A 20,452-nucleotide genomic window follows, 5' to 3' on the forward strand; every position below is an offset into this window, starting at 1 on the left:
ATCTAACTGTCCCGCATGAGTACACATATGGTTATGACTTGCTAAAGCATTTTAAATGTTCTTATTTTACAATGATGTTTCTGTGTGTAACAAATATCTGTGCTACTCCTAAATGATTGGGCTAACAGAAACCTGGTGGGACTGTACCCACATTTGGGCAGTGGGCATTGAGGGCTACAGGCTGTACATGCAGGATAGATTGGGGAAAAAGGAGGGGGGCATTGCTCTATATGTTAAAGAGCATTATACATCTTCTGTAATAAAAATGGGGACAGAAGAAGGGCAGATCAAAGTCCTGTGACTCAGATTACAAGGGGGTAGGGTGAAAGGGACTTGTTTGTGGGGGCCTACTACAGACCCCCACACCAGGAGGATGAGTTAGACCTAGAATTCTCGAGACAGCTCTCAAGGGCAGTACACTCAAAGAACCTGGTTGTTGTGGGTGACTTAAATTACCCAAACATCTGCTGGGAGGAGCAGTTGGCCAAGTCTGCCCATTCATGCAGGTTCCTAACTTGTATACAGGACCTGCACCTAAAACAAGAGGTATGCAGTCCCACTAGGGGAAATGCTTTACTTGACTTGCTGCTGGCCACAGTGGAGGACTTGTTGGGGGATCTGTAGGTACAAGGTAACTTAGGAGATAGCAACCACCTGTTGACAGGATTCTCTAGCCAGCATAAGGTGGGAAAGATAAATAGCAAGGCAGCCTCTCCTCTATTCTTGGCAAGACCTTAGAAAAAATCATTAAGGATCACATTTGGTGGGGGGGCAAGAAGACAATATAATGTTAAGGGGCAACTGGCACGGGTTTATAGCAGGCAGATCCTTCCTGAATAACCTGGTCTCTTTTTATGACCAGGTCACAAAGTGCTTAGATGCAGGAGTAGAGGTAGACATTATTTACTTGGATTTTTAAAAGGCTTTTGAGACGGTGTCACACCCAATTCTTACAAATAAGCTAGACTTTTTCAGTCAGGTGAGTGGAAAACTGGCTTATGGGACACATCCAGACAGTGGTGGTGGATGGGTCGGTTTCTACCTGGAGAAATGTGGGCAGTAGTGTCCCCCAAGTTTCGGTCCTTGGATGAGTACTGTTCAATATCTTCATCAGCAATCTGGATGAGGGTGTAGAAAGCAGTCCATCCAAATTCACAGATGACACCAAACTATGGGGTATAGTACACACACTAGAGGGTAGCTAGTGAATTCAGGTGGATTTGGATAAATTGGGGAAGTGAGTGGATCAGAATAGGATGCAATTTAACAAAGATAAGTGCAAAGTGCTGCACCTGGGGAGAAAAATCACCAATACAGGCAACCCTCGCTTACCGTGGTTTCTTTACAACACACATTTAAAATACCTACTTTGGTTCTCACTGCATTTTGCTATAATGCTGAGCATGGGTGTGGGGAGAAGCCGTGGCAGTGGCAGCAAGGGAAGAGGTAAGTGGCAGCTGGTGGGAGGTAAGGGAGAGGTGGCAGGAGCCTGGGGTCCGCTCTGGCATGTGGTGCTGGAGTGGGCAGGGAGGAGTGGTAGCAGTATGAAGAGGAGGGTGGGGGCCATGAGCAGGTATGATCCTTTGAAGATAGACTGAGGGACCTGAATCTTTTCAGCCTCCACAAGAGAATGCTAAGAAGTGATCTTGTGGGTGCCTAAAAACTCCTGAGGGGGCATCAGCAGGGAATAGGCAATACTCTGTTTACTCAAGTGTCCCTCGGGGTTACTAGAAACAACAGTCATAATCTGAAAAAGAGTAGATTTAGACTGGACATCAGGAAGAAATTCTTTATGGTGAGGGTTGCCAAAACATGGAATGAGCTTCCAAGGGAGGTGGTACTTTCCACTACCTTGGAGGTGTTCAAGAGGAAATTAGAGAAGCACCTGGATGGGGTAAGTTGACTCCAGCACCCTTTCCTACCCAGAGGAGGGGGTCAGACAAATGGGTCCCTACTGACCCTAGAAATCTATGAAAGTTAGGAGACATAGATCCACTCTAACCAGGATTGCAATATTTGTTGGATCATCTCTCCCCTAAAGGCAAATGTGTCTTGTCTTCCAGGTTGGCTGATCTCATACGGTGTACTTTAAACTAGCTTTGCCAGGGGATGGGGCGCAGGAGGACATGAGGACACTTCCCAGCCAAGACAGGTGACAAACACAAGAAGTACCCAGGTAAGTGACAGGAGTCTGGATAGCCCTGGGATCAGGGGGGAGGTGCATGCACCCATAGGAGGCCTTAAATGCCTTTACACTAATGCTTGTAGTATGGGGAACAAGTAGGAGGAAATTGCCCTCCTGCTAGCTGACACAAAACCAGACATAGTGGAGCTCACTGAAACCTGGTGGGATTCAAACCATGATTAAGCAGTAAACATCAAGGGCTACAGACTGTTCAGGCAGGGTAGAACAGGGAGGGAAGATGGGGGTGTGGCACTCTACATCAAAGAGCAATACACGTCCTCAACAAATAGTACAGGGTCAGAGGAGGGACAGACTGAAGTGCTCTGGGTTAGAATACAAGGGGGTTAGGTGGAAAGGGACTTAATAGTGGGTGTCTACTGTCAGCCACCCAACCAGGGTGATGAGCTGTACTGGGAATTCTCAGGTCAGCTTGCAGAGGCAGTTAGGACATGGTCATGGGTGACCTAAATTACCCGGACATCTGCTGGGAGGAGCAGTCAGCCAGGTCTGACCGCTCACATAGGTTCCAAGCTGAGATACAGGACCTCCATCTAACCCAGGAGGTGTACAGTCCCAACAGGGGAAATGCTTGCTGGACCTGGTCCTGGCAACATGCCATGACTTGGTGAGGGGACTGCAGATTCTTGACCACCTGGGCAATAGCAATCATTGATTCACCATCAAGCTCAGGGTGTCAAAGGCCTGCAGCAAGGCAGCAGCTTTTGACTTCAGAAGGACCGATTTCAATGAGTTAAGCAGATTAGTTGGGGGGAGACTGTGGTCCTGGAGGAGAGGGGAGTTAGGAGTCCAAGACAAGTGGTTGTTCCTTAAGGAGACAATCCTCTGAGCCCAAAGGGTGACAGTCCAAATGTGAGTCAAAGGGGGCAAGAGTTCTCAGAAGTCCCCATGGCTCACCAAAGGCATTCAGGAGCATCTGAATGCTAAAGAGGAGGCATACACCTGATGGAAGGGAGGGGCTGAAGGACAATATCTCCATTGCTTGGGACTGTAGTGGGGCTGTTAGGAAGGCTAAGGCACAGGCAGAACTAGGAGTAGCAACCCTGATCAAAGATAACAAGAAGACCTTATTTAAATACATAGGGAGTAAAAAGAAAGCACTGGGTAACGTAGGGCCCCTGTAGGATATGCTTGGCAATCTGGTGGTTGCACCAGATGATAAAGCTGACTTCTTTAACAAATTTTTTGCCTCCATTTTTCTGAGCAGGGACCGGGACATCCCCACTACCAGGATTCCAGATGGACTCAGAGGCACCTCCAGGCCTAGGGACAGTGAGGACCTAGTTGGGGAACTTCTGGTGGGACTGGATGTGTTCAAATCAGTAGGTCCAGTTGATCTCCATCCCAGGGTGCTGAGGGAATTGCCAGAGATAATTGCGAGACCCCTGGCACGGTTTTTCAAGCACTCCTGTTGTTCTGGCTAAGTGCCGGGGAACTGGAAAAGGGCCAATGTGGTTCCCATCTTCAAAAAGGGGAGGAAGGAGGACCCAGGTAACTATAGGCACATTAGTCTTACCTTGGTCCTGGGGAAGATCTTTGAGAATATTCTCCAGGAACACGTCTGTGAAGGATCAGCAGGGGAGATTATGCTTAGGGGCAACCAACAAGGGTTCATTAGGGGCAGGTCTTGTCAGACCAACCTGGTTGCATTCCATGACCAGGTCACAAAATCCTTAGATTTTGTCACGGTGGATGTAGTCTTTCTGGACTTTTGGAAGGCCTTCAACACTATCTCTCACCCCATACTCATTAAAAAATTAGGTGACTGTGGCACTGATGCCTACATAGTCAGATGGGTTGCAAATTGGCTGGAGGGCCACACTCAGAGAGTGGTGGTGGATAGGTCAGTTTTGACCTGGAGGAACATGAGCAGTGGGGTCTCCCAGGGCTAGGTCTCTCCCCGGACCCACACTGTGTAACATCTTCATCAGCAACTTGGATGACGGGGTGAAAAGTACCTTGTTCAAATTCATGGATGACACTGAGATGTGGGGAGAGGTTTCATAGACATTAGGGCTGGAAGGGACCTCGGAAGATCATCGAGTCCAGCCCCCTGCCCAAGGGGCAGGAAGTCAGCTGGGGTCATAGGATCCCAGCAAGATAAGCATCTAATTTTCTCTTGAAGGTGTTTAATGTAGGTGCCTGAAATGGTCTTGTAATAGTTTATATTCATTTGACCTCGCCATCCCTTGGGGCGCTCTGGTGAAAAAACATTCCCCCAGAAACTGGTGGTCACCCCTGATAAACTTATAGGTGGCCATCAGATCACCCCTGAGCCTGCGCTTTTCCAGGCTAAAGAGTCCCATAGGTTTCATAGTTTCATAGTAGCTAGAGTCGGAAGGGACCTAGGTAGATCATCTAGTCCGACCCCCTGCCTTGGCAGGAAAGAGCACCGGGGTCAGATGACCCCGGCAAGGTGCTCATCTAACTTCCTTTTAAAAATCCCCAGGCTAGGAGCCTGCACCACTTCCCCTGGAAGCCGGTTCCAGGCCCTAGCCGCCCTGACTGTGAAGTAGCGCCTCCTAATATCTAATCTAAACCTACCCTCCGCCAGCTTGTGACCGTTATTCCTGGTCACTCCTGGCAGCACACGGGGGAACAGGGACTCCCCCAATACCTGCTGATCCCCCCTGACCAGTTTGTAGCAGGCCACAAGGTCCCCCCTTAACCTTCTCTTGTGGAGGCTAAACAGGTTCAGGTCCCGTAGCCTCTCCTCATAAGGCCTGCCCTGCTGACCCCTGATCATACGAGTGGCCCTCCTCTGGACTCTTTCCATATCGTCCATGTCCCTCTTGAAGTGTGGTGCCCAGAACTGGACGCAGTACTCCAGCTGCGGCCTGACCAGTGCCGCATAGAGGGGGAGGATCACCTCCCTGGACCTGCTCGAGATGCATCTGTGGATGCATGACAGGGTACGGTTGGCCTTCTTGACTGCCTCCCCACACTGCTGGCCCATGTTCATCGTGGAGTCAATGACGACTCCAAGATCCTTTTCCGTCTCCGTGCTGGCAAGAGGGGAGTTCCCCAACCTGTAAGTGTGGTGCCGGTTCTTCCTCCCCATGTGCAACACCTTGCACTTATCAGTGTTAAACCCCATCCTATTCTCATCCGCCCACCGTTGCAACCTGTCAAGGTCAGCTTGTAGCCTATTGCACCCTTCTAGTGCACCCACATCCCCCCACATCTTAGTGTCATCAGCAAACTTGAACAGGGTGCTTTCTACCCCCTCATCCAAGTCACTGATGAAGATGTTGAACAGTGTGGGCCCGAGGACCGAGCCCTGCGGAACCCCACTGCCCACGTCCTTCCAGGTCGAGAAGAACCCATCCACTACCACCCTCTGGGTGTGGCCCTCCAACCAGTTAGCAACCCATTTGACTGTGTGGGCATCGACACCACAGTCTCCCAGCTTTTTGATGAGGACAGGGTGAGAGACAGTGTCGAAAGCCTTCCGGAAGTCCAAAAAGACTACATCCACAGCAACCCCTGCGTCTAATGATTTGGTGACCTGATCGTAAAAGGCCACCAGGTTGGTCTGACAAGACCTGCCACTGATGAACCCATGTTGGTTGCCCCTGAGCATGCATTCCCCCGCAAGGCCCTCCTGGATGTGTGCCAGGAGAATTTTTTCAAAGAGCTTACCCGGGATTGAGGTAAGACTAACTGGCCTGTAATTTCCCGGGTCCTCTTTTTTTCCCTTTTTGAAGATAGGGACCACATTGGCCCTCTTCCAGTCCTCCGGCACCTCACCAGAGCACCACGAGTGCTCATAGAGCCGCGCCAGGGGTCCCGCAATGACCTCGGCCAGTTCCTGTAGAACCCTAGGGTGAAGATCGTCCGGACCAGCGGACTTGAACACGTCCAGCCTCTCCAGAAGTACCCTAACTAACTCCTCGCTAACCCCTGGCCCAGGCGTGTCTCTCCCAGGGCCCGAGGGGGGCCCAGCAGGGAGGTGGCTGAACTGGTCCCTACTTAGGAAGACAGAGGCAAAGAAATCGTTAAATATGTTAGCTTTGTCATCTGGCGTGACGACTAAGTTGCCCATCGTGTCCTGCAGGGACCCCACATTACCCGGGACCCTCTTTTTACCCCCTATGTATTTGAAGAAGGACTTCTTATTGTCCTTAATCCGGGAAGCTAGTCCTATCTCCATCTCTGCCTTGGCCTTCCTGACTGCCCCCCTACATCCTTGGGCGACTGTAACATAGTCCTTCTTGGTGATGACCCCATCCCTCCATTGGGTGTATGCCTCCCTTTTAGCAAGGAGACATTCCCGGATGCTCCTAGTGAGCCATGGGGGTTTATGTGCCCTCCTGCTCCCTTTGACCCTTGTTGGGATTACCTCCCTTTGGGCATGGAGGATCGTCTCCTTAAGGAGCAACCACTCACCTTGGACATCTGGCTCCCTTCCCCTCTGGGTCCTCAGCGCTTCCCCAACGATCCTCCTTAGCTTGTTGAAGTCAGCCCTCCTAAAGTCTAGGGCTGTTGCCTTGCTGCAGCCCTTTGCCACCTTACGCTGGATGGTCTCAGCCCGTCGTCATAAGGTCTGTTTTCCTGACCTCTGATCATGTGCATGGCTCTTCTCTGGACTCTCTCAAGCTTCTCCACATCCTTTTTGAATTGTAGAGCCCAATACTGGACACAGTACTCTAGCTGCGGCCTCACCAAGGCCGAGTACAAGGGGAGAATGACGTCCCAGGATTTGCTTGAGAAACATCTATGGATGCAAGCCAGTGTTTTGCTCACTTTACTAGCTGCAGCATCACATGGCTCATGTTCATCTTGTGGTCAATGATGACCCCCAAGTCTCTTTCTTCCATAGTGCTAGCCAGTGTAGCACTGCCAAGCCTATAAGGATGCTGCAGGTTTTTCCTCCCAAGGTGGATAACCTTGCATTTTTCGTTGTTAAACACCAATGGTTCTTGTCCACCCATTTGCTGTGCCTGTCCAGGTCAGCCTGGATCACCCTCCCATTTTCAGGTGTGGATGCTTTGACCCAAAATTTGGTCTTATTGGCAAACTTGGCCAGTCCGCTTCTGACTCCAATGTCCACATCATTAATGAAGATGTTGAACAATATGGGTCCAAGGACAGAGCCTTGGGGGACACCACTGGTCGCAGGACACCATGACAATTGCCTTCCATCAATTACCACCCTCTGGGTCCAACCATGGAGCCAATTTCCCAGCCAGCAGATTGTGGGGGAGCCAAAGATATATGACATCAATCTCTTTTCCCTTGTCCAGGTGATAGGTCACCTGGTCATAAAAGGAAATGAGATTGGTCAAGCAAGACCTACCCACAACAAACCCATGCTGGATATCCCTCAGGATGTTGGCATCAGCCATTAAGGACGGCCTCTTTAATAAACTTTTGTAAGACCTTTCCTGGGATAGAAGTCAGGCTGATAGGCCTATAGTTAGCGGGATCCTCTTTGGGCAGGGGGCTGGACTCTATGATCTCCCGAGGTCCCTTCCAGCCCTAATGTCTATGAAATCTATGAAATCCACTCTCCTCCCTTTCTTGAAGATCGGCACCACATTGGCCTTCTTCAGTCTTCAGGCACTACACCAGAGTGCCAGGAATTCTCAAAGATCCATTCCAGGGGCTGGACTATGATGCTTGCCAGCTTCTAAAGTACCCTGGACTGTAGATTGTCAGAGCCAGCTGACTTGAAGGTATCCAGCTTCTCAAGGTGTTCCTGTATGAGGTCAACATTGATGGAGGGCAGGGGATCTCCCTCACCCAGATCTCCCTGTCCCACAGTGAGCATGGGTGTCCCATGGGACTGATGAAAGGCTGATGCAAAGTACCCATTTAATAGGTTGGCTTTTTCCTGGGTGTCATTTGTCAGTTGTCCCATCTGGTTTAGCAGGGGTCCAACATTGCCCTTGCTTTTCCTCCGGCTCCCCACATATCTGAAAAAGGACTTATTCTCCTTGATACTTGAAGCTAATTGGAGTTTGTTGCAGCCTTGGCTTTCCTGGTTTGCTCCCTGCAGGACCAGACCAGTGCAGAATAATCCTCCTTGGAAGTGAATCCCATCCTCCATCCTCTGTAGGCCTTTCTTTTTAGCCTCAGAAGGTCTGCTAGATCCCTGGAGAGCCGGGGGGCTGCTGTGCCCTCTTGCTGCCTTTCATAGTGTGGGCGTGCTAGAAGGGAGAGACAGGATACAGCTAGATCTGGACAGGTTACAGGGGTGGGCGGATGACAATAGTTTGGGATTCAATACTGACTAGTGCAAGGTACTGCACCTAGGGAGAAAGAACCAGAAAAATAACTATAGGCTGGGGAACTCCCTTCTTGTCAGCACAGAGGCAGAAAAGGATCTTGGAGTCATTATTGATTCCAAGATGAACATGGGCTGCCAATGTGAGGACACAGTCAGTAAGGCCAACCGCACCCTGTCATGCATCCACAGATGCATCATTAGCAGGTCCAAGGAGGTGATCCTCCCCCTCTATGTGACATTGGTGAGGCCACAGTTGGAGTACTGCATCCAGTTCTGGGCATCGCACTTCAGGAGGGATGTGGACAGCATTGAGAGGGTCTAGAGGAGGGCCACTCACATGGTCAGGGGGCAGCAGGACAGGCCCTATAATAAAAGGCTACAGGACCTGAACCTGTTCAGTCTCCACAAGAGAAGGCTGAGGGGGGATCTGGTAGCCATCTATAAACTTACCAGGGGAAATCAGTGGGGAATGGGAGAGTCCCTGTTCCCCTGAACACCACCAGGAGTAACTAGGAATAACAGCCATAAGTTGACTGAGAGTAAGTTCGGGCTAGACATCAGTCAGGGTGGCTAGGATATGGAACCAACTTCCAAGGGAAGTGGTGCTCGCTCCTACCCTGGGGGTCTTCAAAAGGAGGCTAGATAGACACCTTGCCAGGGTCGTTTGACCCCAGCATTTTTTCCTGCCTATGGCAGGGGGTCAGTCTTGATGATCTGCTTAGGTTCCTTCTGACCCTACCAATTATGAAACTATGAAACTATCCATCTTGTTAATGAGAGAAGCTGCATTTGTATGCCCAGGTAAGGCAAATCTAATTAATCCTATCATTACCAGATTTGTTTGTTTGTTGATATTTGGTTCTGAATTGTTCAAATATGTTTATGAGAGGGCTTTTTGAAGATGGTCAGCCATTTTTGCACAGTGAGATTTATCACCTCTTTATTTTGTATGCTTTTTGAGTCCTTAGCACCTCTGTTTTCACATTTTGTAGATCATCATAGATCACAGATTATTATCCAGAGTTCACATGGAGATTGAAACTCACCATTTTTGCACAGATGTTTCATAGTTTCATAGTTAGTAGGGTCGGAAGGGAGCTGAGTAGTTCATCTAGTCCTATCCCCTGCCATGGCAGGAAAGAGTACTGGGGTCAAATGACCCCAGCAAGGTGATTGTCAAGCCTTGTCTTAAAGACCCCCCAGGGTAGGAGCCAGCCACTTCTCTTGGAAGTTGGTTCCAGAGCCTAGCTGCCCTGACAGTGAAGTAGCGCCTCCTGATGTCTAATCTGAATTTACACTCTGCCAGCTTGTGACCATTATTTCTAGTCACTCCTGGTAGTGCTTGGGGAAACAGGGACTCCCCCAATGTCTGCTGGTCTCCTCTGACTAGTTTGTAACAGGCCGCTAGATCCCCCCTCAGCCTTCCCTTTTGGAGGGTGAACAAGTTCAGGTCCCATAGCCTGTCCTTATAAGGCCTGCCCTGTTGACCCCGATCATGCGAGTGGCCCTCCTCTGGACCCTCTCCATGTTGTCCACATCCCTCTTGAAGTGCAGCACCCAGAGCTGGATGCAGTACTCCAACTGCAGCCTGACCTGTGCTGCATAGAGGGAAGTATCACCTCTCTGGACCTGCTTGAGATGCGTCTGTGGATGCATGACAAGGTGCTGTTGGTCTTCCTGACTGCATCCCCACACTGCCTTGGCATGAAAGATGACTCCAAGATCCTTTTCTGTCACTGCACTCATGAGAAGGGATGGTGCCTGGTTCTTCCCCAGCCTGTAGGTATGGTGCTGGTTCCTCCTCCCCAGGTGCATCACCTTGCATTTGTCAGTGTTGAATCCCATCCTATTCCCATCCGCCCACCCCTGTAACCTGTCTAGGTCTGATAGTAGCCTATTCCTTCCTTCTAACGTGCCCGCATCCCCCCACATCTTAGTGTCATCAGCAAATTTGAATAGGGTACTTTTTACCCCCTCGTCCAAGTCACTGATGAAGCTGTTGAACAGTGGGGGCCTGAGGACTGAGCCTAAGGAACCCCACTGCCCACATCCCTCTAGGTTGAAAATGACCCATCCACCACCACTGTCTGGGTGCGGCCAGTTGGCAACCCATTTGACTGTGTAGGTGTAGGTGTTGACACCACAGTCCCCCAGTTTTTTAATGAAAACAGGGTGAGAGACAGTGTTGGAAGCCTTCTGAAAGTCCAGAAAGACTATGTCCACTGCTACCCCTACATCTAAGGATTTGGTGACCTGGTCGTAGAAGGCCACCAGATTGGTCTGACAGGACCTGCCTCTAAGAAAGGAGTTCCCCAGAACCCGTGTTGGTTGCCCCTAAGCATAAGCTCCCCTGCTGGCCCCTCATGGACATGTGCCAGAATAATTCTCTCAAAAAGTTTACTCAGGATCGAGATAAGACTAACTGGCCTATAGTTCCCTGGGTCTTCCTTCCTCCCTTTTTTGAAGATGGGAACCACATTGGCCCTCTTCCAGTCCTCTGGCACCACACCGGAGCACCACAAGTGCTCATAAAGCCGTGCCAGGGGTCCCTCAATGACCTCAACTAATTCCCTCAGTGCTCTGGGGTGGAGATCGTCCAGACCAGCTGATTTAAATACATCCAGTCCCTCCAGAAGTTCCCTGACTAGATCCTCCCTGACCCTTGGCCTTCCCTGGGGCCTGATCTTCAATGTGGTGCCGATCTTCAAGAAAGGGAGGAGAGTGGATCCGGCTAACTACAGGCCCATTAGCCTGACTTCTATCCTGGGGAAGATCTTGGAAAAGTTTATTAAGGATGCCATCCTTGAGGGACTGGCCCAGGCTAACATCCTAAGGGATAACCAGCGTGGGTTTGTTGCGGGTAGGTCTTGTTTGACCAATCTCATTTCCTTCTATGACCAGGTGACCTATCACCTGGACACGGGAGAAGAGATAGATGTCATATATCTTGACTTCAAAAAAGCTTTTGATCTGGTATCCCATGATCACCTCTTGGCCAAACTGGCCAGTTGTGGCCTTGGCTCCACCACGATCTGCTGGCTGGGAAATTGGCTTCGTGGTCGGACCCAGAGTGTTGTGATTGATGGCAGTCACTCATCATGGTGCCCTGTGACCAGTGGGGTCCCTCAAGGCTCTGTCCTTGGACCCATACTGTTCAACATCTTCATTAACGATGTGGACACTGGAGTCAGGAGTGGACTGGCCAAGTTCCCCGATGACACCAAACTTTGGGGCAAAGCATCCACACCAGAAGATAGGCGGGTGATCCAGGCTGACCTGGACAAGCTCAGCAAATGGGCAGATGAGAATCTCATGGTGTTTAACACCGATAAATGCAAGGTTCTCCACCTTGGGAGGAAAAACCTGCAGCACCCTTATAGGCTCGGCAGTGCTACGTTGGTTAGCACTACAGAAGAAAGAGACTTGGGGGTCATCATTGACCACAAGATGAACATGAGCCTGCAATGCGATGCTGCGGCTAGTAAAGCGACCAAAACGCTGGCGTGCATCCATAGATGCTTCTCGAGCAAATCCCGGGACGTCATTCTCCCCTTGTACTCAGCCTTGGTGAGGCCGCAGCTGGAGTACTGCGTCCAGTTTTGGGCTCCACAATTCAAAAAGGATGTGGAGAAGCTTGAGAGAGTCCAGAGGAGAGCCACGCACATGATCAGAGGTCAGGAAAACAGATCTTATGATGACAGGCTGAGAGCCATGGGACTCTTTAGCCTGGAAAAGCGTAGGCTCAGGGGTGATCTGATGGCCACCTATAAGTTTATTGGGGTGACCACCAGGATCTGGGGGAACTTCTGCTCACCAGAGCGCCCCAAGGGATGACGAGGTCGAATGGTCACAAACTCCTGCAAGACGGTTTCAGGCTGGACATAAGGAAGAATTTCTTTACTGTCCGCGCCCCCAAGGTCTGGAACAGTCTGCCAGCGGAGGTGGTTCAAGCACCTACATTGAACACCTTCAAGAGTAAATTGGATGCTTACCTTGCTGGGATCCTATGACCCCAGCTGACTTCCTGCCCTTTGGGCAGGGGGCTGGACTCGATGATCTCCTGAGGTCCTTTCCAGCCCTAATGTCTATGAAATCTATGAAATCTTTGAGGGGGGCCCAGTGCGGGGACTGATCTGGTCCCTGCTCAGGAAAATGGAGGCAAAGAAGGTGTTAAATAGTTATGCTGGTCATGTTAGCTTTGATAATTTTGGCTTGCAGAAGATGGCTAAAAAGGTTAGATAAATACAAAGGAAGTCACACACGCAGAGTAATTATAAACATATGTGTACACGCATACATATTAGGTTAGGTATGGACTACTGTGGCAGTAACTAGTATCATACTCTAATTAGCTGAGTAATGTCAGAAATTACAGTGTTTGAATCTACCTTTACAAATGGAGCAGGAAATCTAGAGTAGTCATCTGTTTATCAGATTTGATTCTAATAACTCTTAGGATATGTTCAGTAGGGCTGTGTGACATTTCGCTGGCTGTTATGTTTCAGTGCTGTTTTGACTCGTTTCCATCTTGAAACAGTAAAATCAAAATGAAATGAAGGGCTTTGAAACAGCTTCAAAACGAAACAAGGGCAGTTGAAACTGTTTGAAAGTTTCAAAATGTTTCAAGTTTTGAACCTGAAGCTGGGCTCACCTGAAGGGAAACAGAAAGTAAGGAGAGAGAGAGGGAAGAGTGGGGAAGGACTGCTCTGATATTGACTGAGACTGTTTGGCTGCCTGAGATGCTGCTGGTGCTACTGTGCTGCTTACTAAGTTATTACATGTTGTTATTTAAAGTGGTGGACCAGGATGAGGCTGTAGGGGAGGAGGAGTCCTCAGTGGGGCTGTCATGTAGGGGTCCCAGGCCAGTGAGGGCATGCCTTGAGAGACACACACACACACACACACACACACACACACACACACAGAGTCACAAGTTTTGCTTGTCAGCAGCTTGAGGTGCAATTTCCCACAAAAACCCTGCACCTATCTCTTTGAAAGCTGGCAGACTTCATGGCCTCAGTAGGGGCTACTGTGCCTGCAGTTTTCACCCCATTGTGCCTTAATGCACACACGTGTCATGAGTTTGCTTTCAAGATTTTGAGGTGCAGTTTCCCAGCAACTCCTGGACCTATCTCCTTGAAACATGGCAGGCATCATGGCCTCAGAAGGGGATACTATTCCTGCAAGTTTAATCTGAATCAGGCATGGAATAACAACGTTATAGGCAGTTTTGTGCTTCCCCATTATAGCTTATGGGCAAAACTTCGAAACAGCAAAACAGTTTTGGGAGAACGAAACAGAACAGTGGTTTGAAATGAAACAAAACTTGAAATAAACCCCTGTCCTGTTGAAACAGTGAAGCAGAAGTTGAAACAAAATAATGCTATTTCTCACAGCCCTAATGTGCAGATGTTCGCCATAACTGTTCTATGATCACGACTTATTTTAAGTTGCATGATTATATATCTGGAGTGGCTTGTATACACATTTGCTGGTGCTGGAAGCCTTTATGGGAACCTGCTTTAAGTTAGTCAGAATGTGGGGGAAGGGCAGGTGGTATGTGGGGTGGGAGCTAGCATGTCCATGGTGGTGGTGGGGGGGAGTTTGTGGGTCCATGGTGAGGGTTGTCCATCTAGGTTGGTAAGGTCAGAGGGATAAAAATGTGGGTCATGTCTGGGAGGCTTGGAAGTGTATAGCCCTGGGGCTGGGGCAAGTGTTCCCAAAGCTGTACTCCAAACAGGTACACACATTTGGTAGATTGAGTCGAGCCTACTCATTCCCAGTTTAATTTACTGCACCTCCTCAGTGAATTTGTTTCTTTTGGCCTGGCCATTTTTTGCCTAATCTAACTTCTCTGGATGTCTGTACAGATCAGCATTTAAATCAGTTCATCCATAGGTAGGTTGATCTAAGTGTAATGCCTGCACATCCCTTAGACTTATAGTTCAGTCAGAAGAATAGAAGTGATATAAGAGATTATGATTAAGGAGCTCTTAGTTCAGGTCCTAGAGTCTCCCATGATTATCTCTGTAACCCTGGGCAAGTCTCTTAATGACTTATACCATAGTTTTGAAGATAATTCATTTAATGTTTGCCAGGCACCCAAACTCCATTGTCATGGGAGGGCAAACATATGTATAGAATGATTAAAATCTGAAAAATGATCTGTATAATTGTAGTAGAAAAATGTGCATCAACAATACTTACAATCAGGATAGCAGCCAATAATATTTATTTATTTATTTATTGGTTGAAATCACATTGTCTTTTAAAGAACTTCTGTCTTATGAAAAATATCATAACCTCAAAAATTGCAATCTACATACACTACTTCCAAAACTTAAAAAAAATCCCCAGCTGCGGTTGAAGGGCATGTGGTCATTACCCCAAAAAATGCCCATCAATTTTTTCAGGAGACACAACCATCTCCCACAAAGTTTAGCTGAAATACAGTTAAATGCTACATTAACTTCCACATATCTTATTACTTCCCTGTTGAAAAAATTACTCTTGAACTGAAGGTACCATCACTAAAGCTAATCTGTTCTCTCCATTGCTTAGTCCAGACTTCCCTAGAGAAAACCCTGCCAATTAAGTACAAGCATATCAAATTGTGTGTTGTAGTATCTGAGTTGACTACTCCTCCCCATGAGAGAGGGAAAGATTAATTTCCAAGACTTAGCATTCACTCTTTAGCCAGGTATAAAATCAGGAGCTCAGCTTTTTGCCCCGTTAATATCCTCCCTCATTTTTTTCCAAACAAAAATTAAATTATTGAAGAGAAATTTAATAAAGGGTAAAAAGTATAATGAACCAAAAAATTAATAGAAGCTTATATTACTTTACTTATTCACTCTGTACTTAATTTTGAATATTTCCTCTTTCTAATACTTTTATATTGCTAGAATATTTCTAGGATTTACAGAAAATATCTCTTAGTTTAATTTTGTGTCCGAACTAAGACATAAAAAGAAATTATTTAAAATTTCGACTACAATGATACTTATTAATACTTACAATTGACATAGTGTTGTTTTCTTATCAGTTAATTTTAAGATGACTTAAAGATGGAATAAATACCATCTCCATTTTTACAGATTGAGAAATTATAGTGAAGAGTTCAAGTGAGTTTTCCAAGGTCACATGGCACAGCAGTAACAGAATAGAATCCCTTTCTCATGATTCCTAGTCCTATTTTACTGCCTACTGTGTGAAATGATGGATGCAAAAGTTTCTATTTCCTCATTCTATTTGTGTGGGATTATTTCAGACAGGCATAGAAAAGAATCCTTTTCCTTTAACATGTGAACATGTGAAAATTGCAGGTGATTATGTCACGAGGCTCTTCATAGGCTAATAGGAAAAGGGGGCTGGGAGAGACCTTATGAGGTCATCTATTCCAACTCCCCTGCTCAAGGAAGGATCATCCTAATTAACTCATCACAGTCAACTGTCTGTCTAAACAACTCTCCAAGGTGGGGTTTCGATTCAGCTAGCACTCCATCAGGTAGCACTCCAGGTTATTTTTTCTTTAAATTCTAACTGTTCAGGCTGTGAGCCCCAAAATAAGAGGTAGAGATGTCTGTGTAAGCGTGAAGACAGACTAGAACAAGAGCTATAAGAAGTGTGAACTGCCTTACTTGTGGGATGGGTTGGTTCAGCTGCCTAGTGTTGACAATTTAAATGCAAATATTTCATTCCTCCTGCATGGAGAAGAGGGAGACTCATAGATCTATATGGTTTACTAAAAGCAAGGTCTCATTAATTTTTCAAGTTGGTAACATTTGGGATTTTATATTTTTTTATATTTCTCTAGCCAATGATGAGCCAAATTCAAGGAGTACTGTAGAGATCAATGATCAGGTATGATTCTTTTAAACAACTACCCCATTTACTGTTAGCATTTTGGTGATTTACATCTGTGATGCTTATTTTTTGTCAAGAGCTTGGGAAAAAGCCACCACCCTTTTTCTGCCCAGTTTAACTTGTAAGGACTAGATCTTGTCCTGTACCATCCTAACATTACTAGGCTTGCAGACATTAAGTGCCCCCCCCCCACAAACAATGCTTCACTTTAAAGTTGGTGCACTCCTGCGCTGAGCCCAGTGCATTGCCCAAAAAGAGGCAACACAATACTTGGACCTGGCTTGTCCAGTGTCTGTATAGATTGGGCACTTTAGTGGGGCTTTTCTGGTGCTTTGAGCTAATAGCTGGTTGAATGAGTTTTAGCTAAAAGCACCAAAAAGGCCCACTGAAGTGTCTGAACTATGCAGATGCTGCAGAGCCAGGTTGAAGTAATGAATAGCTGCTTCTCGTAAAGTGAGGGGTTTTTTTACATCTGCAAGTAGCCTTAAAGTAGCAAAAATCCCCTCTTTAAATAAAAGGTAAATGGGGAGGGGGACATTTTTCAAAACTAAAGTGTTGGTTAAGCACCTAACTTGGTGTTTGGTGCCCAATTAGCATTTGTTCTTTTGAAAATTGTTCTGAGATATTGGTGTTTGTTTGTATAACGAATATTAATGTGTGACTAAGGGAGAACTGGAAAAAGAGAACAATAATTATTATTGTAATGATAATAAAGAGTTTTGATTAAATGGAATATAATATAGCAGTCACAAATCTTCCCACAAATTTTAGATCACATGCAGAAGTCACCTCTAATAATGAAAATAATTGTAGAGTCTTACATTCCACTTCTTGTTGAGATTCAATTGTTTAAAACAAGTCTGAAGTTTTCATATGAAAGTGTAAGAGTGATATTGTAGCTGCAATGCTCCAGAAATTGTGTGAAAGGCAAGGATTTCTTAGGATGATATTTTTTATTGGACCAACTATGTAGTTAGGATAGAATTAGACAAACTTTCAAATGCAAGGCATTCTTCTTCAGGTCTAATAACAAGGATCCAAGCACAGCACAGTAAAGTGCAGCAGGGAGCGCCATAGAAAAAAGGAAGGATCAATATACCCCTTTCAGAGGGGAAGGGGAAAGCTCTACCTTAGAACTCCCCCAAAAAGCAGCATTATTCAGTCACAGAGTTATAGAATCATAGAAAATTAAGGTTGAAAAGGACCTCAGGAAGTCATCTAGTTCAACAGCTTGCTTAAAGTTGGACCATCCCCAACTAGATCATTCCAGCCAGGGATTTGTTGAGTTGGGCCTTAAAAGCTTCCAAGGATGGAGATCTGCTACCTCTCTAGGTAACCAATTCTAGTGCTTCACCACTCTCCTAGTGAGAAAATTTCTCCTAATATCCAACCTGAACTTCCCTTGCAGCAACTTGAGACCATTCCTTCTTGTTCTATCATCTGCCACCACTGAGAACAGTCTAGCTCCATCCTCTGTGGAACCACCCTTCAGGCAGTTATAGGCTATTCCATCCCCACTCAGTCATCTCTTCTCCTTCTCCCTGCAGCCATGGTTTCACAAAGGACAATTCTCTGGCTTTGAGACCCTGACTCTTCTCAGCTTGGCTTCCCCAGTGATCCAAAGCATCCTAACCTCTGGGAGTTTCTTCTTTTTGGCCAACTCATGAGAAGGAGAGAGGGTGTTTTCTTCTTTAAAAGAACAGGGATATCAGAGTGCCAATGTCCTAACCAGCACAGCAGGGGGTGCTTCAAAACAAAAAGTTATTACTGTGCAATTCCAGTTCCCTCTGTCCTCACTCAGACTTTGCTTTGTCCACTTTGGGACCTTTTCTTCTCTCGGGTCTCTCAGACCTTCACTTATTCTTCTCAGGCGCAGTCAGCCACACTTGGAACAATACTATGCATTTTGATCGAATGATTTAGTTGGGAATAGTCTTGCTTTGAGCAGGGGGTTGGACTAGATGATCTCCTGAGGTCCCTTCCAGCCCTAATTTTCTATGATTCTATGATTCTAAAACAGTTACAAAAATATAGACTGAGCATGTAGACAATTAAATTATTTAGTGTATGATGGTACAGTGATCACAAAGCAAGGAGAAGCATATTCACAATGTTATGTCTAAATTTTTCAGCCAGAGGATTGCCTCTGGTGTAGTAATTTGTAAACCCAATAGAGTCTCATTAAATGTATGAAGAGGATATTCAGAGGTGATATGATTCAAAGTTTGAAAAGGGGTGTTACAACAGCAGTTTGGAGAACTAGTCTAATCCTGTTGATGTAACACAAATCCACATATGCCATGTCCTGTCCTAATATAGTTTAAAGAAGACCAAGATGTTTAGGGAGATCAAAGCCCGTTGGTTTAATGGTGAGATTTGTATCTCTCAGCTCAGCCAAGGCACAAAAATCACTTCAAGGAAATCCTCAAGGCCAACTTAAAAACATGCAATATCAATGTCAACTCGGGGGAGGCTATCACCCAGGACTGCCCCAAATGAAAGAGTCTGCTTCAGAGATCTCAGTACTTTGAAACCTCACAACAACAACAAAAACAGGAGATGGTGAAGTGGGAGCTGAAGAAACAGCAGGTCACAGATCAAATCAAGAATCCTGTGCCAGCCACCCCACACGGAAGCACATGTTCGAGCTGTAGTAGAGTCTGTTGATCCTGGATAGGCCTCGTCAGCCATCTTCAGATGAGATGGTCATGGAAGACAATCATTCTTGACTGTGAGGGACTGCTGAAGAAGAAAACATTTGCTGTCTTCATTCCACCCTGGTACGTATTCTTTTCTAAATCCTTCTGAGATGTATCTCTTAGTCGTTTCTTTTATTACACTCACAAATCTCACATCATTTTCACTTATGGGTTTTGTCCATCTTATATTAAAGTCAGTTTGTTTAGCAAAATAAATCCAGTTAGCTTTATTAAAATTCCATCCAGGCTCTGGGGTTGATTTGAGGATTAGAATTTGAATTCCAAATGTATATAAAATTGGCCCATGTTGACTGCGTGGGAAGTTGTCTACAAACTCGCAGTTTATAAAAGTTCTGTATTGTTGGGCTTTCTGTGTTGTGAAGTATAAATCAGGTGTATAATCTTGTTGCCAGCAGGCTGAGTAGAAGGTAGCTCTATCTCCCTTCATCCAATCTAGAAGTTTAATCCCATTTTGGTCATTGTGTCAATATCCCCATAGACTGTGTTGCCTATTAAAGTCACCTAGGATGATGCTTGGGTGTTATAAAGGAGGTAGGGCAGCGGTTGGCCATACAGTGGTAGATGGTTTATACACAGTGATTCTTGTCATGTCAGAAATGTGAACTGAGAACTATTTTCATGTATTAATTACAGTAAAGCCTGGCTACACTGAGCCAAAAGGTGTCCCCAGTAAGAGCTGCAGGCTAGAATTTATCCTTTATCACAGGGGGTAAGATAAATTCCCAGGGGTAGCAGACACCATTAGCAGAAAAAAAGAAGCTGATTACTGGGAGACCAAGGCCTGTCAAAAAGGAGGGTCATGTTTACCTTTCATGTATGGAAAAAATTCAGGAGTCAGGTAAAATACAATGTACCATAAAACCAATATCAAAGTTTAGTTTTTGGTTCTTAGCTTCCAGCCAGCTTATAAAATTGTGTTCCCAAGTTCACCATTTAAGGACATCAGGTAGATTTCCTTTGAGCACAAGATAGTGAGGTCATATGAAGTCATTTTATAAGAAGTCAGATTTTTTCCACTATTTCTGTTCACATTTCTCTAGACTTTAAAATTCAGTTGATAATTATATGCAAGGTTCTCTGGGTAGATGTGTGATATCATTTATTAGACCAACTAAATAGTTGGAAAAAAGTTCTTTGCAAGTTTTCTGGCACAAGCACCCTTCTTCAGGAAAGGGGAGATTCTGCTGAATTCTCCAAGGTAGAAAGAAGCTAAAGTAAATGAGAAGTCAGTGAAGATGCAAATGAGTGGAAGTTTGGAAGACAAAAGATACAGATAGGAAGGGAGTTGGGGGGAAGGGGAGGGAAACGTGTAAAGGAGTGGTCAGTTAACAGGCAGGTTTCCTGGTGTGTTAGGTGTCAGGCAGGTTATAATGTGTCATAAATCCAATGTCTATGTTAAGTCTATGATTTTTTGTATTCAGTAGATTTATG

The 20,452-nt window shown here is 46.2% G+C and overlaps 1 long non-coding RNA gene across 1 annotated transcript; it reads left to right on the plus strand.

Annotated features, from left to right (window-relative positions):
• The first annotated feature begins 2,076 nt into the window (after positions 1–2,076).
• LOC149859647 (uncharacterized) lies at positions 2,077–19,088 on the plus strand. The gene is made up of 3 exons (XR_016443426.1): positions 2,077–2,176; positions 16,252–16,298; positions 18,691–19,088. It is a non-coding gene; the product is annotated as an uncharacterized LOC149859647 (long non-coding RNA).
• Positions 19,089–20,452: the final 1,364 nt, after the last annotated feature.

This window comes from Crocodylus siamensis, chromosome 7 (genome assembly GCF_052110815.1).
Source record: "Crocodylus siamensis isolate JL-2025a chromosome 7, ASM5211081v1, whole genome shotgun sequence".
In the NCBI taxonomy this organism is placed as follows: domain Eukaryota; kingdom Metazoa; phylum Chordata; order Crocodylia; family Crocodylidae; genus Crocodylus; species Crocodylus siamensis.